The 25,795-nt window shown below is 45.7% G+C and overlaps 1 protein-coding gene across 11 annotated transcripts in view; it reads left to right on the top strand.

Moving 5' to 3' along the window:
- Positions 1-25,795, top strand: part of TRIO (trio Rho guanine nucleotide exchange factor) — a 372,523-nt gene that overhangs the window by 82,187 nt on the left and 264,541 nt on the right. Inside the window, exon 1 of one of the 11 annotated variants that reach the window (XM_033436574.2) lies at positions 22,024-22,643. The exons of the other annotated variants lie outside the window; for them this stretch is intronic. The gene's annotated coding sequence lies outside the window, so the exon portion shown is untranslated. Of the gene's footprint in view, positions 1-22,023; positions 22,644-25,795 lie in introns of those variants that run through there. 11 annotated transcript variants of the gene reach the window in all.

Raw genomic sequence — 25,795 nt, 5'->3', positions numbered from 1 at the left:
AGTGAGGGGACAGCTGGCTCCTAGCCATGCCTCTCCCTGGCCTCCGCATCCCCGAGGCTTAGGACTGGGAGTCCGGAGGAGGGAGGGCTGCAGCCGGGGAGATGTCCTCAGGATGGAGGAACTTCCATAAACTCGTGGCTCCTGTGAGGCCAAGAATTGAGGCATGAGACGGCTTTGGGGAAAACGGACAGAAATAGGAGATACTGGGTCATTTTAAGCTCTCAGTGTTCAGGCCAGGTTTTTAAATTTATTTATTTATTTTTGGCTGTGTTGGGTCTTTGTTGCTGCGCGCGGGCTTTCTCTAGTTGTGGCGAGCGGGGGCTACTGTTCGTTGCGGTGCGCGGGCTTCTCATTGCGGTGGCTTCTCCTGTTGCGGACCACGGGCTCTAGGCATGCAGGCTTCAGTAGTTGTGGTGCGTGGGCTCAGTAGTTAAGGCTTGTGGGCTCTAGAGCACAGGCTCAGTAGTTGTGGCACACGGGCTCAGTTGCTCCGCGGCATGTGGGATCTTCCTGGACCAGGGATCGAACCCGTGTCCCCTGCATTGGCAGGCGGATTCCTAACTGTTGCACCACTAGGGAAGTCCCCAGGCCAGGTTTTTGTTCACACTCCTCAGTCCTCAAGGGATTTCAGGCATCTGGTAATTCTGCCTCTAAAGCCTTCAGCTCCTACTGTGTCAGAAAGGGAAGGGAACTGACTCTACGACCACCACCACTTCTATGTTTTCTATAAATGGAGGATGTTTTCTATAAAAGGAGGATGTTTTCTATAAATCACAGCTCGAGGAGAAAGTCTAGAAACAACACCCTCTTGACCTTCGTGGTAAAGAACGGGGCATCCTTGGTGCTGTGTGAAGTGAAATCCTCACCTGTGTCATTGGTTCCGGCGCGACCCCGATGCCTGCCCCACCTCCTCACTAGTGGGTTTTGATTACAGGTTTATTTTACTACGTAGCATACTCCGGTTTTTGTGTGTAATGCAGGCAGTCAGGGAGGACGTTCTCGTGTGTGTTACATGCTCAGGACTGTGTTCTCTAAGCTGTGTAAGACAGTGTTAAGACACCTCCATCTGAGGGACTTGGCTGGGCAGGAAGACCTGTGTGTGAGATACCCAGAGCCCCGTGTGGTTTTTACCTTGTATGGAATGTGATGAAATCGTATCGGGAGGGTTTGTTTTAAGTTGTACAGTAATGATTCTGACACCTAAATTGTTGAGTTTAGATATGAAATTTAGGGAAATAACTTTAGCTTTTGTTCTTCAACCTCCATTAAGAAGTTACAGTGTAAGAATAAAGTTAGTTTTTCAGTGTGATGGAAAAATCTCTTAAGAGTACAATTAAAATCCAGTTTTGCTAATATCATATTTGTTGTATTTGAAACTCACAATGAGTACAGCTCATATTAATATTTAGTAAAGTATCCCGTAATAGAGGCCCCTGAGAGTTGCTGTCTGAGCTCCCCCCAATTCAGAGGGAGGGCGGGGGTCCATGTGAGAGGAGGTTAGTGAGAGCTGGGCCCTGTCTGGGTTTCTGATGGCTGATTTCTGAACGGATGAAACACCCCACCCGCTGCGTCCACCCCCAAAAAGGAAAAAGGAGAAATGGGTTTGTTTTCATTACTACCTGGTTAGGTTTGGGAAGAAATTGTGTCTGTGTGTTTTAATGTAATTTCTCACACCCGGAGTTTTAATTCTGCTGTGTGTGTGGGGGTGGTGGTGTCAGGGGCAGATCCCTTCTGGACAGCTGTGACCATGAGAAGACTGTCCAGAGCTGGAGACTATTTCCCGCTCAGTCTTCCCGAGGTCCACACCGAGCTGGTGAGCAGAAGCTATTTTTGAAGTGGACAGATGATCAATCTGCAGCTGTGAGTATGTGACTGACAGAGCATGTACTGGGAATCAGAGGACAAGTGGCTGGGGAATGTTGGAGAGAGAGTGCCCAGTGTAAGGGCAGCAGCACACAACCTTGCATTCAGGGCTCAGAGGCTGGAGAGGACTGGAAAAACCTCACTGTACGGGTCTTGTTTCTTGCAGTCACGTGAGCTTTCCCGAGGTTGCATGTGGATTTAACTGCAGGTAATTTACATGGGCACAAATCCCATCAGTTTGAATAAGCTCTTTAGAACGAAATTGATATCCTGTATCACCACTTGTTCTTATGGAACTCTTTTGACTTTAGAGGAATCTACCTGGTAGAAAAGTTTTCTCTCTACTTAATATTGTTTGAATGTATCAAATTATAATTGATGGGGTCAAAGCATTCTAACTGTAGGCTGTGGCCAAGGAAAATCTGGACAGGAAATTTTAGATATATATTCATGGAATCAAGGAGACTAAAACTAAGACGTATTTAATAAGGAAGTTCAAAGCATCCTGCGGCATCCCTCATGATGTTTAAATTTACAATATTGATTATGATACATAGATTTTATATATCTAAAACAGATTTAACATAAAAATCAAACATATCAAGGTATGTTTGATCTAGAACAGGAGTGGGTACTTCTTTTGCTGGGTGCCAGATTGTGAGTATCCTAGGCTCTGTGGACCTAGATGGTGTCTGTCACAGCTACTCTGCCCCGTGGTTGTAGCTTAGAAGCAGTTTTCAGGGAGAATGGGCTTGTCCCGTGGGTTCTTGTTTGCCAGTCCCTTCCAATATTGTCTTAAGACTTGGGAGGAGAAGCGGTCTCTCTTTTTTTTCTTTACTACTTTTAAATGAAGTGAAACTGTCAAACCTCAGTGGACAATCTCTAGAACCTATCCCAGGAGTTTCATTTAGGTTTGGGTTGATGTAATTTTCACCACCTTGGAACGGTCCAGGTGATCACACCCCACTTTGACGGGTTTCCTGTACTTTTAGGAAGACAGGGTTCAAGGCTGGATCCAGATGATTCTTCTCTTTCTTTACAGCAGTGGGTGGTTCCTAACTCCTGCAGACCCAGTTTCCCTGTTTCTAACATACTGGGTAATGCTCCATGTCCTATCCTGAAATGTAATTAATGTATAATTTAAAAATCAAAACAATGCTTTAACTAAGAAAAAAGAAAGGAAATAAATGTAACTTACAAACATGTATTTAAGTATGTAGATGCTGAGATACGACCCTAGACTAGAACAGTGGTACTGGCAGTGCTGGTCTGCTGGGACAATGTGTCTGTTGTGTCTGCAAGTTCCCCAGTAACTTTCTTCACTGAGTTTTGCTGTGGAAAAAAAAAGTCAGCCGAACAGACCCCTTACGTGAGTGCAGGGAAGTGCTAAGGAACTTGTGGGTTTGCAGCCAGTCTTCAGATCATGCTGTGGTAGCACTACTCCAGAAGATGTGACGATGTTTGCAGCCGCTTGCACCCATGTGTGGAGTCTCCACGAGCAGGAGGTCCACGGAGGACACCTGCTGCTGATGTGCCGTGTTGGTGACTCAGAAACCCTGAGTCACATTGCTGCTGTGGGCATGATTTCCGAAGTGAACAGCTCTTGGTGCAGACCAAAGTAGAGATCTCCTCCATCTACAAGGTAGCTGTTCTCCTAAAAAATGTAGTGTATAAGAACCATGTCCCCAACACGGTTTCTGTTTATGCATGAAATGGAGTTAGGTTGTAAGCCCAGGATTTTCACTTCATTAAATATCCGGCAAGACATTGGAAAGTCAGGCAAGATGCTTAGTGATGGGTGTGTGTGTGTGTGTGTGTGAGTGTGTGTTGGAGGGCTGTGTCACATGCAGTTCCTGTCCAGCATTCTGGCCTTTATCCTCTAAATACTAGTAGCGTTCCCCGCCCCCCAACCTTGCGAGAACCACAGATGCCCCCACAGGTTTCCAAATACAGGACACAGCAAAGGTAGATGTCTGGATCGGCATCTTGCTGTGCTCTCAGAGGGCGGGTGGGCTGCGGGGAGAGCAGCTCACCCTCTGCCCAAGCCTCCTCAGAACTTCTTCTGAGCCTCTTCTCTCCCCTTCTCATGGTCTCCTTCTCGGCCTTTTCCCTTCTGCCTCCCTGCCTCCCCTAGTATTGCCCCATTTTACCCGGTCCTCTCTCTTTTGTATCATTCTCTAGGGTAAACTTTCTTGTCTTGTTGTTCCAACATGGTGGTGAGTCTTATCATTTGTAAGATGTGTTGAAAATAATTTATTACCGATGGTAATCAAAGCACTGAAATTTGCAATTTACTTTTTCCAGTATCGCTTACTTCCCTATTGATTTTTTTTTTTTTTTTTTGCGGTACGCAGGCCTCTCACTGTTGTGGCCTCTCCCGCTGCGGAGCACAGGCTCTGGACGCGCAGGCTCAGCGGCCATGGCTCACGGGCCCAGCCGCTCCGTGGCATGTGGGATCCTCCCGGACCGGGGCACGAACCCGCGTTCCCTGCATCGGCAGGCGGACTCTCAACCACTGCGCCAGCAGGGAAGCCCTACGTTGCCTTTTTAAAAACATATTTATTTATTTATTTTTTGCTGCGTTGGGTCTTCATTGCTTCATGGGCTTTCTCTAGCTGCGTCAAGCGGGGGCTACTCTTTCACTGCGATGCGTGGGCTTCTCACTGTGGTGGCTTCTCTTGTTGTGGAAAACGGGCTCTAGGCACGCGGGCTTCAGTAGTTGTGGCATGCAGGCTCAGTAGTTGTGGCTCGCAGGCTCTAGGGCACAGGTTCAGTAGTTGTGGCGCATGGGCTTAGTTGCTACGTGGCATGTGGGATCTTCCCGGACCAGGGATCAAACCGGTGTTCCCTACATGGGCAGGTGGATCCTTAACTGCCGTGCCACCAGGGAAGCCCCCCTATTGATTTAAAATGTTTTTTTGAGCTAGAGAGAAGGTGGTGGAGTGCAGGCTCCTGCATGTCAAGGTTCTACAGATGGGCTACATTAGCACCTTTCACGGAGGTTGCTTGAGGATTCAACTTGCAAGATAGGGCTTTCGAATTACTTGCCAATGCCTGCTCCATCCATATAGTGGTAGATGTTACAAAGGAGGGAAAGACAAAGAATGGTCTCCCGTGTTTCCTATTGTTTAATATTTTAACAACCCAAAGGTTTAGAAATGCACTTTGCCTCTGCAGCTTCTCTCTCACTTTGTAATGTAACCCTGCGATGTTCAGTACTGATGAACAAGTCCATTTTCCAACAGTAGCACCTTGTCTTCCCTTTTCCCCCCTGCAGGCCAGACCCTTTGATGACCTGTGAATCTTGAGTATGAAAGTGTATGTTGGAAGGGGGTGGTGCTACTGCTGTTGTGTCTGAAACAAGAGTTAAGATTATGTTTTATGAAGCAACTTTGTCTATTTCAGTTGACTTTTATGGATTTCACAGTTGAGCAGTAATGAGTCATAATCAGTACTACTTAATTTTCTCAAACCAGAAGGTAGACGCATTTTGTTCTCAAACCCTCCCGGCTGTCAGTGAAGGGGAGCAAACCTTTCCTTGGGGTTAAGTTGCAAGTCTGTTGCTAACACCTGTTCCTGGGCCTGTCTTGCTCTCCTGAGCACATCTCTTTTTGGGAGCCTCTTCTGCCTGTCCTCTGTGCAGTAGAGGTATAGAGCTTTCCCCAGCTTCATTCTCTACCCTCATGAGTTTAATATAATAATACGATTAGAACATAAAGTATGCAAGAACAAAATGCCATGACAACACACTTATTTAAAGCTTTTATTATGCAGAGATCGAGAAAGTAATATATTTTATTGTAGACTCGAGGATCCCTTCTGATCCTGGGGACTTGTATTACTTTGGAGAGTCTTATACAGGCATAAACCTGTGACTGAATTAATTTTTCTGACTATTTACTCATACTATCATAGATAATTTTGGGGGCAGGGGAAGCACATACTTGTTAAGAAATCTACATGTGCAAGATCATTCAGGCAGAGGTTTAGTTGAGAACATAAGGATTTAATTATAACAGCACTGGCGGCAGCATCTGCCAGTCCCCACGGTAAGAGGTACGTAAGTTATCTAATCCTTCCGACAGTCATGCCAGGGTAGGTCTTGCTATTCTCATTTTATAGTGCTAGACGTTAAAGATGAGAGATGCGAAATGGTTGTCAGGGTCGCATGGCTGGTAGGGGCCAAGTTTGTGTTTTTGCCACTGTCCTTGATTGCATGTTTCTGTCATACTGGCCTTGTCTTAGGTCCTTGAATACGACAGACATACCCACCTGCCTCTGGCCTCTGTTCCTTCTGGCTTCAGTGAACATGCCCTCCCTACACCCCTACCCCTTGGTTAAGTTCTAACCATCATTTAAGTTTTTTCTTAGATGTTAGCAGATAGGCTGTCTTAACCTCTACGTTAGCGCCCCTCCCCGCCCCCAGTATGTCCCCTTTATTTCCTGTAATCCCCAGCTTTCTACTGGATTGCATTGATGGTATGCATTGTTTCATGTGTGCCTGCTTTCCTGGACTCTTAGCTCAGTGAGGACAGGAACCGTCTGACACGGTTGCCTAACTTGGCATGTGGCACCTGGTGGGTGTTCAAGACATATTTATTAAATGAATGAATGGATGTTCGTACTTTTGTCCCCCGTGTCCTATGCAACACACACAGAGTAGAAAGAGAGAGAGGTGTTCATCCTTCGAACCATGGGTAACACACTTATAAAAAAAAATTGCACACTAAATCAGTTAAAAAAATGCGTATTTTCAACATCTGTGTTTTTGTTTACTTCATATATGCTGTATACTGCAAAAGTTCACCAAATTGAAACTTTAAAAAGGATGAAGAAAATCTTAAAACATGGAGTTTCTAAAATATTTTTCTGTATGTCGTAGGATCAACTGGTGTAAGGACCTGCTGTACTTGCAGCGGGGGAGCTCGGGCAGGCCCTGTGGGAAAAGGAAGTAACTAATCCAGCTTCAGCACCTGGTGGGACTTGGGACTGGGATCGGATGGGATCTTGGGACAGATCAGAGCTTGATCTGGAGTGGGAAGTACCAGGCTTCCGCAGGGAGGGGTGAGTGATTGAACAGAAAGGTGAAGCATCTAGATCATGGCGGAGGGGTGGGGAATAATAAGATTCATCAGAAAGGCTGGGACTTGGCTGGGACTGAGGTCTGAGACCAGTTCAAGGTGTAAGACTTCACCATCCTGAAATGACAGCTTGTTAAGTTCTTGAGAAAGCAGATAACTGCACCGCCCCTTATCCTTTAGTAAATATTTTCCCTTCCCTCTCTTATCTCTGGGTATAGTAGAAATAAAGTACAATTTATTCTATCACTTTATAAGATCTTGGTTAACTTTTTCTCCCTCTCTACCAGATAAACCTAAAAGATTTACTCTGTCATTATCATTGAAAATGCTGATGAGGTTACTTACTCTACAAAGGATGTAATGACAGCATGATGCCATGGACTGACTACTCTAAGCCCATAGAGCAATACTGGTAGTATCAGAGGTAGAATGAATGGCAGAGGATAAAAAAGTACAATTCAGTGTTGACATTTGGATGAGCTGGGCAGTGGATGTTGGGACCAGACAGTTGTGACCTTGGAAGCTGGTGGCCAGACCAGTGAATGGGTGAAATGCTTCTTCTTTGGCTAATCTGTGGGTAGGGTGGTAGCTGCCTTGGCATGTTTAACCTTCCATATTGTGAGACTGCCAGTAATGCTGGTAAAAAGCCTGATGCTGGTCAGAGGCGGATAGCGCCTGTGAGGCAGCTTGTAATCTCAGTATCTGTTTGGGGGAAGATTTACCCCACAACTGAGTTAGGGGGAAATATACTGAGATCTGTATTTAGAGAATCAATATTGAAAAATCACATTTGGTGTAGTGTAGGGAGTGAAATAAGTAGTGAAAATTATTTCTGTTCTAACTATAATATTGCATCTACAAATAAAGGGAAGCACTGTAATGATTGCAGATTGCAATGCAAAGTGTATTTAGTCCACTTCATGGAAGCAGATATGTCAGCCTATTAAGAGGAATGTACGAATTGTCATATCAGGTCATTTAACAGAGCTGTGGGCATTTAAAAGTGCTTTATTTATAAAAAGATCTGAAATGGCTATTTTTTTTTTAAAAAAAAGTCTGCTCTCATCTCCAAAGCTAGATTATTTTCAAGGAATGTCTATAATGCAGAATATTGATAAGAAAATATTAGTTAGTTTTAGGTTAAAATGCATTATTTTTCTTTTTAAATTACAGTTCATAAAAACTACATAAAAGACAGAAATTTTACTTTGCCCTAAATTATATATTCCAATAATTTGGAAAATTTTATCTAAGTAAAGTATTAGTGAAGACCTCATTTAAGAATATTTGTTCTTTTTGAGGAAGCTCTGATATATTAAGAAATTAAGGGGAAAATGATATCTCTGAAAAACAAAGCAAAGCTGAGACAAAATATTACCCATTCTCACATGGCATATGCAGAATATACTGGAAACCTAGGAAGTGTATTTTGCTACTTGTAAAATATTTCTTTTCAGATAATTTTTTGATACTTTAAAAGTATATTTTAAGCATCTTACAATACAGTCTAATTCATTCATACAAACCAATAAATTCTAGAAATAAAATAGATCAGATCTTTTTTTAAAAGCTGCTGGAAGACCTGGATTTGATTATGACTTCGGGCTGTATTATCTCCAGTAAATGGTGATGTCTCATCTTTGACCCTGGAGTCCCTGGTTTCTAAAGTATAGACCATAAATGTATTTATCTTACAGGCTGGGTTAGTCATTAGGTGAGCTAATTTGGTTTGGTTACATGTTTTGAAAACTGTAAAGAACTGTATAAAACGTAATAGTTTTAGCGATTCAGAGGTGGGATGTTGGCCAGTGATCATTCTGCTAAGTCCAAAGGTGGTTTAATTTATGGAAACTGGAGACCTTCTTAAAAAAGGAAAAGTATTTTTTCTTCCACAGCCAAAATGTGAAAACCACAAATGAAATTTAAGCACTTATGTATACCCATTCTAATCTACAAGCATGTATTTGTGGAATGAGTTCACAGGAAAGTTGTCAAAAGCTTTTGGATAGGGGAAGTAAGCTTTTTGTGGTTTCACTGATGAAGCTAAACATTTTTGAGGAAACATGAAAATTGTAACTGAAGGTTGAACTGACTGACCTGGTCCGTTAGGTAGATCACCTATTTAACAAATTATTTATTTATGGTAGGAACCAAGCTAATTTTATTGAACTGTTAATTTCTCAGAGTTAAAGTCCAAGTGATATGGAATTGTGGTGGTTTGTAGTGCCTTTGGTGAGGCAGTTTAAATAAAGCTTTTTGCCAGAGCATGAAAGGTCCCCAGAAACTAAAAATAAATCTTAAAACGTTTGTGCTTTTTAAATACAGTGACAAAAAGCATTTTATGTAAAAAAGTTAGTCTTAATGTAAAAGCTATGTGTTTATTCTTCAGGCCTTAGTCTTGTAATAAACCACTTGCCAAAGCAAAGGTAATGAATTCGTAAGTAGCCGTCTTTCTATTCAGTGCATCAAACAGAGCTGTTGGGTTCAGGGATCCTTAACTTGAATATATGCACTTATTTCTCCTGAGGAATATTTGGCCAAGGTGGTAAACATTATTACTATTTTAGTTACTCTTGTATATACCAAAACTTTGTGTGCTTTTAGGAGAGAAGAAGTAACCGTACTGTATCTATTCAAAGTGACCTCTCCTCCATTCCATAGATACGTTTTTAATAATCAGTTACAGAATAATGTTTTCTGAAGAATGTCTTTGTAACATTTCTAAACACCCTTTCTTTTTTGGTGTCACTTTATTGGGATATAACTGACATAGTGTCAAAATCCCCCATTTAAAGTGTATGGTTCTGTGGCTTTTGAGTGTATTCACCAAGTTGTACAGCCATCATTATGGTCAATTTTAGAGCGTCTTCAACACCAGGAAGAAATCCCACAACCTTAACACTTGCTGAGCTACTTTGTTCCTTTATGGATTTGCCTATAAAACAACCTGTTTCATAACTTGAGACAGGTATTCAGAGGGAAGTTTCTAGGCCTCTCTCCGATTGCACCATGTGATAACTTGGTGTGCTAAGCTGCTGAGAGAGGGTTGGAACCCCTGCCTGTCTGCTTGGCGGCATTACGGAGTGATTTTTCCCTCTGACAGCATCCCAGAAGTATTCGCCTTCCGTCCTAACGTGGCTGTGGACACAGTGACTAAGAAGTGCGAGGTGCAGCGGTATTGTCACGTGGCTGTAGGTGTGGCGGGAAGTTGGGGTGGGAGGAGACGGCTTGCTTGTCGCTTCGAACATCAGAGAATCAGCATTAGTGCAGACGGGCCGGCGTGGCACGCTGGAGATGGGTGCGCACACATGGCGCAGACACCTGCTGTTTCCAGCAGTTGTCGGGTGGAAATCGACAGTTGTAGCCTTGACACACATGGAAGTGAACACAGCACAGTTGAAGACATAAAACCCTCTGTGCAGTCACTGAGCTCATGGACCAGCTTGGTGCTTAAAATGTCTGACTGGTGCCTGAACTTAGCAGCTTCATCTCTGTCCCGGTAGACCCTTTGATTGATAGATAACTAGTTGGCCAATAATATTGGTCAGGACTTGATAGCTAGGTATTGAAGAGGGAGACTGTTTCAAAGCTGAGCCCACACGTGCTTGCCTGGGTTTAATTTACAGGTTGCTATGATTTGTAGTAGAATTCATGGCCCAACTATTTTTCTTCTTTCTTAGCATTAATGCTATTTTGTTGGGCAAAATTACCTTAAAATATTACCTTGAATAGTTATTTTATTTTATTTTAGCCACTGTCCCTATTCTGCCTGCCTGTCATCAATTGAACGTGTAGGAGGAGCCATATAAGATACATTCCCCTTTTTATTTTCCATGGCTTTCTTTTTTAACATTTTTTATTTCTTTAATGTTGTATCTGTTTTATTTGTTTATTTTTGGCTGCGTTGGGTCTTCGCTGCTGTGTGCGGGTTTTTCTCTAGTTGTGGTGAGTGGGGGCTACTCTTCTTTGCGGTGCGTGGGCTTCTCATTGCGGTGGCTTCTCTTGTTGCAGAGCACAGGCTCTAGGCGTGCAGGCTTCAGTAGTTGTGGCTCGCAGGCTCAGTAGTTGTGGCACGTGGGCTCTAGAGCGCAGGCTCAGTAGTTGTGGCGCGTGGGCTTAGTTGCTCCGCGGCATGTGGGATCTTCCCGGACCAGGGCTCAAACCCGGGTCCCCTGCATTGGCAGGCGGATTCTTAACCACTGCGCCACCAGGGAAGCCCCTTCCGTGGCTTTTAAAGTGATTGTAACATTCAGATGAAGTCAGAGATACAGAGTGATATTTACAGCGAGAAAGTGGCGTTTGGGTCAGATTTCTTGAAATAATGGGCATGTCACAGATTCTAGCACGAGGAAAATTAGAAAAACACTCAGCAATTTTGTTTTTGGAGGGGGTGTGGCAGGTGTTGGAGGTGAACCGACTCCCTGCGTGCTGGGAATGGTTTTCTGTGAGCCAGGAGTTTAGGTGTCGTGAAGAAAAGCACTTCAGTGTTTTCTTTGATGCCCATTTGAACCCTTTCATTAATTCGCTCATTACTTTAAATCATAACGTCAGCGGCAGGGTCTTTCCCTATGGCGTGGCGCGGTAGGCAGTAACCTCTGCATGTTGTGACTCTGGTTCCCAGGGTCAGCACTCTGTCACCACACGTGGACTCATGTGCACCACGTCCCGTGACTCCCGTGACTCCTGCAGCCTGCGTGGGGGGCGGGACGGAGGCAGGGCCTGTGGGCACTCTGTCTCTTGTTCAGTTTCTAGATGAGGATCTCCATGTGCATATCATTCAGGACCCTAGTAAAGAGACAGTTCAGTGTTCATCCTTTTAATGTAACTTCTTACACTCTTTTTTCATTTAAATAAATAATTCATGAAATGGTCCTTTAAAAGTTGAAGTCTTGCAATGCAATTTTGTAAAGAGCTTGGGAGCACAACTGCAGTGTTTTCTGTTTGGTCTTGAATGGTGTTGCTTAGAGCTGCGGGGTCCTGGGTTTCAAGTCTCTGGTTTAACCTGTGAAGTCAATTAGCCCCTGTAAACCTCAGTTTTCTCACGCAAGACAGGTAGAAAAACAGGCCCTTCGTCAGATTAGGAGATCTGCCAGCTGATGGTATCAATTCAGTGAATGGTGATGCCGAAGATGGTGATAATGATGCTGTTGTTCGCCTGATGTTCATAAGGATGGGAGGAGGTTACACATAACCTGGAATTGTTGGCCATAGACTTGAGATACACAGCGGAATGCCCAGGGTGTTTTGAATAGTCAATAAAGGAAAAAAAATATTGATAATTCAACTGTTAAACTGCCAGGAATAATTACAGAATATGTAAATGGTATTCTAACAAATTATGCCTATCCATTTGTTTTTGATGGAAAACCTAATGATTATTTTATAACTCTCTATTCTGATTAGCAGTACAGACCTCCTTGCCCCGTGTCCCCCTGCCCTTCTCAGTGCTTGTGTGAGTGTTCTTCAAAATAAAGCTAGTATTTGTGCTCCTATACTTGGCTGAAATGTACAGGATAAGAATTATATGCAGTGACTCAATCTGCAGGGGCAACCTTCATGGTCTCAAAGTTTGGATCCGTGTTGTCTTTGCTGAAAAGAAAGGCACAAGCACAGCAGTGTGGAAGAAATAGCGTTCATTCACCCTACTCCCCTTCCCGGTCCCCCCAAATCCCTGGAGAGATGGAGATGTCAAGCAGTGGATCAGCACGTCACTGACTCATGTTCAATGGGCGCTTGACCGGGAATTGATTTCCCTGTTTAATTCTCCCTGACCCCATGAGGTGCCACCCATTTCACAGATGGGGACTCTGAGGCCCAAGGCCTCCCAGCTGTAGACCTGAATTCTGATCTGGTTGAGCCAGCTCTAAAAACCCACATTGTTTCCACCATTGTCTGCCTTCACGTTTCGTTGAGGGGAAGATACAGGAACATACATGACTGTGAAATTCCTAACGGAAGTACAGATTTCAGTTCAGCGAATGCCGAGGGGCGGATAGAGAGCTGTGTGGGGTCTAAAAGGGGAGCAGTCCCCCCCCACCAATCCCTAGGGAAGGTCCCTTGAAGTTTGAGACTTTGAGACTCTCCTTAAAAGAAGGATTTTGCAGCAGAGGGGATGGTGATAGGAGCAGAAGGAATATTTTCCTGATTTTGAAGTAATTTACACATAATTGATAAATTTGGGAATACCCCAAAGTTCCATCTTCTAGAACGTTCCCTAGGTTTCCCTGTCTCCGTAACCGTTCCTTTCTAAACTCCTTGCCTGGCTTTTCTTCCTTTGAAACCTAAGTTTTGCTATTTTACAGGATTTCGTCTTTAGTCTGTGAGTAACAGGTTTTCAAATAGTAATAATAAAAGTTAATAGGAATCATACAGGTTTCTGGAATAAGGCTTTAGAAACTAAATGAAGCTTGAAGTTTATTTGCTTTTATGAATGCAACATGGTTCCATTGGTTTATTCTAACATAAATGATTTCTAAAAATGGGGTCAGCTTTTTTCTACTAAATGCAGTTCAGTAGGGAGATGCTTTCAAATCATGAGCTTCACAGTGGGGATAAATGAAGAAGAAGGGGTTCTTGGTGGCAGGAAGATGAGGAAGGACTGATGTAGTTATGTGAAAATCACTGTAAAATTTTAGCTAAGCTGTTATCCTGAGCCCGTTCCCCCCTCCCCTTTTTATATAACAGCAGATTTTCATTCCCCTCACTCTTTCCCTTGCTGTGAACAGTTGCATTTAAGCATTATCAGCATTAAAAACATATTTGGGAGGAGAGCCAAGCCAAGCATCTGTGAAGCAGCCAGACGTTTTTCAAAACCCTTTCAGCTGCAAGCAGTGGGCGTGTGTACCACGTCCTTTGACACAGGAGGCAAGGCAGGCTGCGGGCCTCCTTTGGGGCGGGGTGTGTGGGCTTCTTCTCTAGGCTTTCGGGAGACGGGGAGAGAGAAAGACTACCTGTGTTTCACTGAAGGTGAAAAGTTCTAAGTCATAGAAGACAAGACCCCAGTTATCAATATCTGATAAAATTCTGCAAGTCTACTGACTGGTTTGAATTTTAGAGGATCTTAAACTTGGATTTTTCTCTCTATGCCACCTCCCTCCCCTTTCATATAGTCAAGATGGGATTTCTTCATTAAAGCTGTTGGCAAAATCTATTTTGGATATAATATGATAAAAACTTGAAATTTACATTATTCTCCTAAACTGTGAAACAGAAGTTTGTAAGAGTAGTTCTGGGGTCCCTAGAGCTTGAGTGATTAAAGTACTGGTGATAGTGTTTTAGGGAAATAGCAGTGCATTTCATTTCAGTACATTGAAAGAAACAAAAACGTCACTTTGGTTCTCTTTTTTTTATTGTTTATCATTGTTAAATCGAGGCTTTTTTTTTTTTTCCTACTGAGCTTATTTTTGGTGAAGACTGCTACAACAGTGTGAGGGCTTCATTCAAAGAAGAATATTTTCCAAAGACCTCTCTTTCATATTAACTTAAAAATATAGGCCTTGGGCTTCCCTGGTGGCGCAGTGGTTGAGAGTCCGCCTGCCGATGCAGGGGACGCGGGTTCGTGCCCCGGTCCGGGAAGATCCCACATGCTGCGGAGTGGCTGGGCCCGTGAGCCATGGCCGCTGAGCCTGCGCGTCCGGAGCCTGTGCTTCGCAATGGGAGAGGCCACAACAGTGAGAGGCCCGCGTACCGCAAAAAAAAAAAAAAAAAATAGGCCTTGTTTTGGGCCAATCTCATATACATTTAATTTATAATTAATGATGTATAATTATCCTTTGAACATCATAAATTTGCCTTATATCATAATAGGGAATTAAATGATACTGATTTAGGGAAACCAGGTAGAAATTATGAAGTAGGCAGATTTTGGGATGTTTTACTAATCATTTAGTATGATTATAAAATCTGTACACAGTAACACAAGTACTCAGCTAGAATGTTCTTTATCAGATGCCTTGCGAGCAGTCTGAGAGGGAGTAGGTAGGACCAGCTGTTGGTCCTGACTTTAGACTATGTGCTTTTAAAAAAAAGTTTTTAGAACCTTTTATTTAATTGAAACTCGATTCCTATTATAGGCTGATTTTTATATTGTTGGATATAGAGAACTTTTCAGTTCTAAAACTGATCTTTTAGCGTTCTTTGCATTCTCTTTTATGATTTTAAATAACACAATTTGAAGAGGGCAAAGCAGTAACAACTAAGACATGTATTTGATCATTTTATTTCTTGTTTCTTCTCTTAGCTCAGACACTAATTTTATTTGCTTCTACCTTAGCACATTAGGGTGCGCTCGTTATATGAGTAGTGAAGCCTCTTGATGCCACATGTGGGACAAATTATATTCCATGCAAGTTTGGAATATTTTTTGTAGCAGTGTAATATATTTGAGCACTATAATTTTCACTAAAAAATTAAATTATAATTATATAATTAAAAGTAAACTACATCATCCCAACAGCCTTCCGAATAACAGCAACCAGCCACAGGCCTTATGGTGCTGAGCATGTGCCAGGCATTGGCCTGAACTCCTGACTTGTATTAACTGTGACCCACGCTACTGCGCTACAAGAGGGACGTACTGTTTTACAGATGTGGAAACTGAGGTACAGAGAAGTTAAGTGACTTATCCACGGCCACACAGCTCCCCAGTGGCAAAGCCAGGCTTGGAATCCAAATCGTGCTCTTAACCACCTGTTTATTGTTCTACACCACATTTTCAGCTGACGGATGGCAAGTTCTTTTCTCCATTACGTTAACATGGCCTTACAACATGAGTGTATGTATCTGTGTATGCAGTAAAGATACAGTAAATCACTATCTTTTCTCATCCTTTATATCTTACATAGACTATGTGGTTAACAGAGAACACATAGGAGACCAATCCTATGTAAATCTGAAGTCTGGTCAATTTTTATGATTAATAATATGATTAAAATTGGTACGGTTTTTCCTTTGGGGAGTCCTCACAAGAGGAAAATAAAGTGTTGTCTGCCAGGCATAGAGGAGTTTCTGGTTCTACATCCACCCTCTCTCACAAATGAATATTAGGAGGAAAACCTAATAACGTGGGACCTTTTTATCTACTCCGTGATTGCTCGGTCAGCAAACCCGTAAGTTCTCACCGTCCCCTGCCTTGTGGGAGAATAAACCAGCGATGGCAAACACAGCGCCACCCTCTCCACTTGGGAAGGTGAATTACAGGTGCGCTTTGAGTCACCTCGTCCGTTGAGTTCCAGCCGAGGGGACTTTGAGGACAGACACGCAGGGACGAGCAGGGGGAGTCCCCTCCCTCGGCTGCACCCGCGAGTGCACAGGTGTGGGGTGGACACCGTCTCCCCTCCTCGGGGGGAGGAGCATGGGGCAGGGTGTGCCCAGTGAAGAGACCCGGGCGCTCTGACCCCTGAGCTGTGGCTTGAACTCTCAGGCTTCTCTGCTTCCTGTAGCGTTTGGGCTCCTGTTCCTGCCGCGGCTGTCACTCTCCTTTCCTCTTCGTTCACATTTACCCTCATTCCTCAACGTTCAACCCGTGTTTTCTTCTTTAAAAAAAGTTTAACTTTGGGAATTCCCTCGCGGTCCAGGGCTTCCACCACTGGGGGCCCGGGTTCGATCCCTGGTCGGGGAACTAACATCCTGCAAGCCACGCTCTGTGGTCAAAAAAAAAAAAGTTTCACTTTGATTCGAGGCTATATTCCTCAATGCTAGTAAACTTCCTCCTACCCCCATTAAATTGTTCTTAGCTTCCAGAGTCCTTGGTTGGTTTTTCTTTATGTTTGTAGCACTTGATTGAAAAGAGTTTCCATGTACCTACTATAATGGCCAGTTTCATTATGGGAATCTCTTGAATTAGAAAATTTTGGGAATGATATAGCACTTCGGATAGAGATGATAATGACAAAACAGTGTCTTATAATAAGTGTAATTTCTGGGTTTAAAAAAAACTATTCAGCAATAAGCCAAACTAGTGTTTTCCCCCCAGCATTTACTTTTCTCATACATTTAGAAGGAAAACATATGTCATGAAAATAATTACGTGCATTAAAAGACCGTATTGACTGTCTTTTGTGTGCTGGCAGGATTTTTTCCTTATTTGTGTACATTCTTCGTTAGTTTTTATCTTGTGTGATTAGTTTTTGGTATAGGCATGCCAGTAGCCTAGAGCCTCCTAATTCATCAAACAGAGGATATTTCTAAAAAAAAATAGCAAAGGCTTTGTCTGAGCTTCCCATTGCTGTTCCACAAACTAGCTAGTCCCCCATCACCACCTATGTGCAGCAGGGCTGCTCCAGGGAGGGGTGACTCATATCCTGCACGGGGCCTGCTTGGCCGCACTGCTCACTCACTGCTTGTCAGAGGGGAGTTCATTTAGCATTTTATGCTTCAGGTCCATTGGTTAAAATGAAGAAATTAAAACATCATGGAAAAATTTCGAGGCCTTTGGATAGAGCACTTTTAACACAGGGCTTGATGTTTCTTTCATGTAAGTAGATCCTAATACCTTAAAAATTATAACCTATTTTTCATAAGGATGATTATTTTGCATTTGAAGTTGCCAGTTTGGGGAATGCATCCTGAAGTTGTGATTGCCTTTTTAATTGACAGCATTGGGCGTAGAAGTGCGTAGGATTTCTGTCTTTGGTTCAGCTGTGTCTGCTGTAAGTGGGGCCAGTGCCGTAGAAAAGTCTGAGTTTCGTCTCTGACGTGGGAGAGGACATGGGAATTGATGGTTTCTTTCACGGCTCTCAGAGATGTTTGAGTTTTCACAGTAGAATATGTAGAATACTCACATGCAACCTATGGCCAACTTTTCTGAATTGGTTATTTGTATTCTAGAATATGCTTTCCTATAGAATTGATACTTAGTGACTAGGCTTTCAGGCCACCTCCTAGAAATCAAACTACCCTGTGATATCGCTGAACTATCGTTTTAAGAATATTAGAAGAATAAGCAGGGACCATTAAAATAGATTTGAAGTTCTGATGGGCCAGTGGGATCGCAGCCACATTGGCTCCTCGCTGAAACCCATGTAGCAGGAAGCAGCACGCTTGGCGGTGGCCTGGGAGCTCCGTGCTCTGTTCCTTGTCGTCAGCTTAGGGAGTAGCGATTCCTGGTGCACCCTGGCAGGTCACTCAGGAATGGGTCCGGCTCTTACAGCAGGTTGCAGTCACCAGAGCCGGCAGCGCAGAGAGAATGAGGTTCGGGGCGTGTGCGTGCCAGCCTGAAGTTGAGTATTTTAACGTCGAGTGCTACATGTTCAAGATTCCCTGCAGCAGACCCTAAAATATTATTGACATAAAGTTTGTAAAAACTAGTGCATCTTTTGGGTCAGTGACAAGGAGCATTTGCTGTGACACAGTGTCTCTAATATAGTTCCTGTGTAACTGTTCTCAGCGTTCACCATTCTCAACTTTTAACATCCACGTGCCATCCTGTGGTCGATCCACTTGTCCATGGTGTTTAAATTTGGTTATTGTGAAAGCTCGTTTGCACCTGTTGAAAATGCTGGCATAATTTCTACATTAGTAAACCCCAGAAATCTGAGCCCTTCTTTCGCTGATGCTTCTTAGTTCAGCTAGAACAGTGGATGGTTTCAAATGGCTCAGTCTTTCTCGGCAACAACGAAGTTTCTGATTCGGGGGGAGTGCTTGCAGTCAGTCCCTACACCCCGCCCTCCACTTTTGAATTAAGAAAAGAAGGGCTTAGATTATTTTTGAGGCAGCTGCTAACAAAAATCGTGTTTTCTTAAGAGCTGTGCTTGTCGTTGTGTAACGATGCTGTATGTTGGCCCAGGCTGGGAACAGTTCTACTGGAATGAATGGGCGATGCCTCGGAGTAGAAGAGCTTCCCTGTGTGGATCTGCGGCCTTTGCAACAGACCGTTTCTGCGCCTGGAGCTGATTGTAAGGCCGTCTCCGCCTGTGCACACAGAGGCCATTGAGAAGAACACGTGGGCAAAGGGTGTGCGGGGCTGGGGGTTGCCTGGTGCTCCGGGATCCAGGATGACTGCCGGCCTGTGCTTTCCTTGTCACCACTGCCAGCCAGGGCTTTGACCTCCTGAAGCCCAACTTGCCAGATGATTCCCATTCTAATTAAATGATACAGCCTATGGAATCGGCTCTTTTTTTTTTTTTTTTCCATTGTGGTAGGTGCATGGGCTTCTCATTGCGGTGGCTTCTGTCGTTGCGGAGCATGGGCTCTAGGCGCGCCAGCTCAGTAGTTGTGGCACACAGGCTCAGTAGTTGTGGCACGTGGGCTCAGTAGTTGTGGCACATGGGCTTTGTTGCTCCGCGGCATGTGGGATCTTCCCGGACCAGGGATCCAACCCGTGTCCCCTGCACTGGCAGGCGTATTCTTAAGCACTGCGCCACCAGGGAAGTCCTTTGCCAGTATTTTTAAATGACAAGTCTGTCCATAAAATCTCATTGCCACTTTAACTGAACTGTCGGGACATGGGATGGAACAAACAGGGATGGGCTGACTTCGCCTCACGTGCCTCCACCTCTTGCTAGCTTCTCAGGTAGGCCCGTAGCTGTCAGTTCTCTTCTGGGTTTTAGGATGGGGATGCTCTGGGTATTAAGGGCCCAGACCAGTTTAACCCAAAATATCACTCTTTCATCCAACTCCAAACTCTAATCTTCCCCAGTTCAGCCCGCCACCTCCTGTTTCTGCAGAGCAGCCAAAGGGAAGGGGCTGTTGGTTTATTCTTCAGCTCTCCTCTCTCCCGTCCCCCCTCCACTCATCCTCAACACTCCCCTCCACGTGACAGCTGGGGACAGGGGAAGGAAAAGGGTGACATCTGTTGGCTGTTACTATCACCTTGATTTTGCAGTACGCGGGCCTCTCACTGTCGTGGCCTCTCCCGTTGCGGAGCACAGGCTCCAGACGCGCAGGCTCAGCGGCCATGGCTCATGGGCCCAGCCGCTCCGCGGCATGTGGGATCTTCCCGGACCGGGGCACGAACCCGCGTCCCCTGTATCGGCAGGAGGACTCTCAATCACTGCGCCACCAGGGAAGCCTTATCACCTTGATTTTGCCTTTGCATCTGTCTCTCTTTTCGTCAGAGACATTCCCTCCCAGCCTCCGAGAATGTCCCCAAGTGCTGGCGAGGCACACTCCAGGTGACCTTTTGCAGCTCCCCGCCAGAGTCTCCCCTGGAGGTGCACCCTGCTCCGTCCCCCTCTGCTGAGACCCTCACCCCACTCCTGGCCTCTCCTTGGTCCCTCTGCCCACAACAGTAGGATGTGTGTCCCCCCAAACTGAAAGGGGCGGGCTGCAGAGTCTGCTGCCCTCTCTCCTTCCCCCACCTCAGCCTGCTGAGCAGGGGGCTGGCGCCAGGAAACCCCACAGAGATGCGCCTTCGGCCTGGCATCAGAACGCATGGGCTGTTCCCCTTCTGCCCTTGGCTTCAGGCCTGAGCCAAGTTCATGATAACGGGAAGGTCCTGTTACTGTCACCGTTGGGGATTTGGACTTCGCTGCCGTAATCCCTTGTTTTGATGTATGGGTATAAACCTCAGAATTATAGGGAAGATCAGTCTGAATTATGGAAAAATTTAATAATGTGCAATTTATTTACAAATGTAGTGATACACAGCTTTACATGAACAGTTTTGCTAATTTGTGTATCCTGTTACGGTAAAAAAAAAATAAGTCTTTAAAGGAATTCGTTCTTATAGTTTAACTCAGAAATTGAAGTTACATTGAAGAAATTCTTAATCATTTGAACCTTGTTTTGGAAAGTGCACTAATTTTGTGGTAGGTTTCTTATAGGACACACATGCATACACACACATATGCAGTGTAGATTTGTAATGTAGGAGTTTTCATTGTAGTAATGAAAATGAATCTTGATTTTGTTTGAAGACTTGACAGTCCATGCTGAGAGAGCATACGAAAGTTCATGAGTTGGACTCTGTAAACTTAGACGTCTTAGTAAAAAAGATGGACTACTTGCCGCCTTTTTGTCTTGCTTGCTTTTAACTTTTGAGTGTGGGAAATTTAAATGCATCTTCTACTTTGTAGTGTATTAGGAAATCATAGGGTTAGAAGTCAGTAATAAGTACACCAAGTTAAGATGATAAAGGAGATTTTGAAGGAATCATGCATTTATGTTATAGCCTCCCCGCCACCCCTTTAATTAGAAAGAAATAGAATGTCCTTCCTTAGGCTTTAGGTAACTGAAATCCTGTGTCATACCCTTTTGTTAAGACAGCTGCTGTTGAAGTGTGTTGAATGTATTTTAGTAGCATTGACGGCCACTTCTAAGTGACAGTGAGTAGATCAGGAAAGTAAAATACATTGATTTGAACCATTCATTACTTTGATAGTTAATTTTATGTTAATGGGTAGATTGACTATAGGGGAGATATTGGAGCCAGGGCCCCAGGCAGTGTCCTTGCACCCCGTGCTGTGCTGTAGGGGGCCGACAGAGGAGCGCCAGGTCCTGCCTGAACAGAGGGAGCTTGTGCTGTGCCTCCGCCCCTTGAGGGTGAGCCCCTCATTAGCGCTACCCAGGATGGGTGGCTGCCCGGACCACTGGGCACCTCTCCTCCAGTCTTCTTCGTGGTCAGGAACTGCCGTTTTAGGCTCTGATTTGGAACAGATGAGCGTCTTCAGAGCTGACACTGGCTGGACACTATTGGTACTCAGTACTGTGCTGACTTTTCCTTTAATGCTCTGCGTACGTCTGCACGTGAGAAATTCTTATCCTCATTTGATAGAAGGTAACCCTGGTGCTCTAAGGAGTTTATTAACCTGCAGATGGTACTTCGGGGGTTTGAGTCCAAGCCTGAGTGTTCATCACCTCTGAAGGTGATGATTTCTCCCGCTACTCTGAGCCCCCTGAAAAATCTGCCAAGTGCCTGGCACAGGTGCTGGGCTCAACACAGGTGAGCAAGACACAGTCCCCAGGTGGGGACTAGACAGGGCGGCCTGGACCTGCTAATAACCTCGAGGTCCACAGAGGGGCAGGCTGGCTGTAGGTAGTTGACCTGTGTGTTGTTTCTCAGAGGCAGACACGTGGCTTCTCCATTGAAGAAAGCAGTGGGAATGTGTAAGGGAGCCTTGATGGTAAAGCAGATTGGAAGTGGAGAGGATGACAGTTATTTGTGATTTATTGCTATCTGGGCTCTAGAGCCATCCTAAATGCAGGGTGAAAGATGGTGTTGTTCTGAAGCTCATGACGGTCAGACATTGGTTAGACTTTCCTGTTTCCTGCGCCCATCACTTCCAGCTGAAAAGGGAGGGGGTCAGGTGGGCACCCTCCTCATTACTTCGGCTTGAAAAACAGCTGAACTTTCTGGGCTTTAGACGAGGGAGATTACTGAGGAAAATGTGTCCTGTGGTTCAGGCTTCATTTGGCCCTTTGTGTGTTTAATTTGCATGTGTCGAGGTCAGGCAGCTGGACAGACCTCTCGGCACAGATACTTTGTCACCAAGGCCGGAGGGTGAGGTTAGTGCGACCGTAAAGGGCAGGCGTGTTTGCTCACAGGACGCATTTTGTGAGCAGAGTTCTCGGTAACGTCATTCTGAGCTGACTCCTGGCCTGTCTGTTTAACAGAATCGTTTTAAAATGAGCAGAGCGGTTCTGGACCTGGTGACAACCTGCCTGGGGGCTTGTTGGGGGACGTGCACGGACGGGCTTGGCTTTGTGACACCCAGAGCAGCTTCATCTTACGGCGAGAACGCGGAGACCGGGTATAAATCGGTAAAAACGCCACTTTGCCCGGGATGGGGAGCTGAAGGCAGTCTGGAATAAGAACAAATGTTTTGCCGATTTCTTACCTAGTTTATTTAAAAAAAACTATTTTTTTCCCTTTCCAATTTTAGGAATTACCCTGTTAAGACACAGTGTGCTTCAGAAGGCACAGAGAAGTGATAAATATGAATTTGTTGGTGAAACTAAGCTGCTTGATTTTTATCATCTTGGGGGCATGTTTTATTTTCGACACAAAGGAGAAAGAAGGGAGATTTTTGCCAACGGAAACCGTAGCCTCCTCTAGCCCAGCTCTGTGTGCTGCTTAAACTAGCGAGCGGTGCTTCTCCCGCAGTTCATCTCTGCACAAAGGGGATGATGTAATCTTTTTCACTGCCGGCCACGTGGCCAGCATGCCGTCACTGTCTTCACGCGGATACCTCTGCGCTGCCCAGACGACTGTGCATTTGAAATGAAATTGCGTTCCTCTCTCAGTGTCTTGCTCCTCTCGCCAAGGCTGGCCTTCACCCGCGTATACATGCGTGTGCCTTCGCGCACCTGGATGGCGTGGGTGACTTTATTGCAGAAAAATGACCAGAGTAGCATGTTGTAGAGAGCGGAGCCGGCTGTGTGCATGCATTTAAGATTGGGGGAGGGGACTGTTGCCATTAGCAACCACTTGCCTGTTTATTAGGAGGGTGAAATGCACAAAGCTCGGGCTTCCCCTTCCTTCCACTGCTTTCTCCTGAGCTCTGACAGCAGCTCACCTGAGCCTGTACAGCCCAGAGGCCGTGCTGCAAGCAGCCTCACGTACATGGAAGCACATCCTTTCCAACTGAACGCATCCTACCACGTGTGCTGCCTTTCGGTTGCCCTTCCTCCGTGGGCGTCACTCCATCCTGTTGATTTAGGGCAGTGACCGCTGCCGTGGACTGCGCCCTTGTTTGTTCAGCTCTGGGTTAAGCAGTTTCCCTGCATGTGCTCATTAGGTTCTGCTAACAACTTCGGAAACACAATTACAGAGGAAACTGCAGCCGGTGGCAGGGGTGGGGAGCTTTGCCGCACAGAAGACAGACAGGCTGGGGGGCACCTTGCATTTCACCTCTGCTTATTTTTTCCCTGAAGGAAAGATTAGGTTCAGAACTTTCCTCCTCACGCCGCCCTGGTGGTTCTCTTGCCAGTTGTGAAGAGTCCGTGGGAGGGTGAGCCCCTGCCCACTGGGGCGTAGTGACCCCAGGACAGCTTTGCTTCTTTGGGCCTGGCATTCTGCGTGATGTGATTTTGGTGGTTAGGTGCAGCTGCCTGAAATACTTCAGCAACTATAAGATGTCCTTGATTTGGGGGCCCTCACGCCTCTGGGGACCTTATTGTTAAAGCTGTCTCAGTACTAATTTTGATCAGCATTTATGGGCTGCACATAAGGTAACAGAGCACCTTAATCCCAGATTCCGCAAGTGCCTTATTTGGAGAATTTGGAGCCCGAGTAGATGGGAGCTGGAGAGGAGCGCGTGCCTGCCCGCCTGCCACGCACACCGTTTCCCCGTCTGCGTGGCCACTGGCCACCGTGTGGCCTTGCTGCGCCACAGGCTGGGATGGCCTGGCTCTCTTCCCCTGGTGGTGCAGGTCAGGACTGGGGAGTGGGGAGCTGGGGTATCCTGTCTTTTTATGTATCGAGCTGATGTTTGCAGAGCACCACTGCCGGGCAGTTTTTGGTGCTTTATGTGCCTCCCCTCACTGAGTCCCCGCAGTGTCCCTGGGAGGTGGGGACTGTCCCTGCGTTGGATGGCTGGGGCCTGGAATCCATCTGCAGAGGGAAGCAGAGGGGTCCGGGGGCGGCCTAATTAATGGACGAAGCAGGTGCCGACAGAAGCCCCGGGATCAGGGAGAGGTGATTCGAGAAAAGACTGTGCCTGTTTCTTCTCTAAAATCAGAAGGGAGAGAAGGCAGCAGTAGAGGCATTTGGATGCAGAAGGGAAGAAACCTGAGCTTGTATCTTAAAACCTTGCTCTTCTTGGCGAAATAAGAGGTGACTGCCTGGTGAAAGGGTGCGCCGAGGTCGAGGATTAGAGGAGACCAGGGGTAGGGGTTGGGGGACAGCAGTCATGGCAGCTCAGGTGCCCCAGCGGCTGGCAGCTCATCACCGCTGTATGGTCACCTGGTAAACAGTTTCATTTATGGGGGTGACCAGCCTGTGAGACGACAGTAAAGTCTAATAAGCACGAGATTCTGAAGGAGCCAACCTTCAAGAGCTGTTCTTCCCAAGCTGTTGTGATTTTAGCCTTAACCAGATCCTGCAAAATGAGACACTGAAATAAAAATACCAGTTTGGCTTTGTTTGTACTTACTTACAAAGGAAAGGGTCACGTTCTCACTGTATACTCAGTCGTGTAGTTTCGTGTCTTGTTCGGGATTTCGTCTCATTAAACATTAAGCATCTTCTGTGCAAGGCTCAGTGGGCCGTCCCTCCGATTTCTTGTCTGTCGACAGATCCGATCGCTTTTCCTTCACGATCGCTCTTCCTCCGGCCCTTCCTCACTGTCCATCCCACCGGCCTGACCCAGAGCCTGGCCTCTGTCCACACCACCCGCCCTCAGGCCCCCCCCCCCCTTGACTTAAGCATATGTGCTGCTCTGCACCCGCTGAGGGCCAGGCCTGTCATTGTCCTGCACAGGATGCCAGAGTGGCAGGCGAGCTCCGAGAGGCTGACCTCGCTTCCTCAGGCAGCCTCACCTGCGTCACTGAGGGACGCACGTCTGTTCTTGATGCGGGGCCTGGTCCAAGGGGCACCTGTGCTCTCTGTTACCACCTCCGGAAGAAGGGACAAAAGATGACAGAAGAGCCCAGGAAACGATTTTTTAAAAATATTTATTTATGGGCTTCCCTGTTGGTGCAGTGGTTGAGAGTCCGCCTGCCGATGCAGGGGACGCGGATTCGTGCCCTGGTCCGGGAAGATCCCACATGCCGCGGAGCGGCTGGGCCCGTGAGCCATGGCCGCTGAGCCTGCGTGTCCGGAGCCTGTGCTCCACAACGGGAGAGGCCACAACAGTGAGAGGCCCGCATACCGCAAAAAAAAAAAATTATTTATTTATTTGGCTGCTCTGGGTCTGATAGTTGCGGCATGCGGGATCTTTAGTTGCGGCATATGGGATCTTGTTCCCTGACCA

This window comes from Orcinus orca, chromosome 3 (genome assembly GCF_937001465.1).
Source record: "Orcinus orca chromosome 3, mOrcOrc1.1, whole genome shotgun sequence".
NCBI classification, from domain to species: domain Eukaryota; kingdom Metazoa; phylum Chordata; class Mammalia; order Artiodactyla; family Delphinidae; genus Orcinus; species Orcinus orca.
Note: the sequence above shows the minus strand (reverse complement) of the source record. Positions and strands in the feature narration are given on the sequence as shown.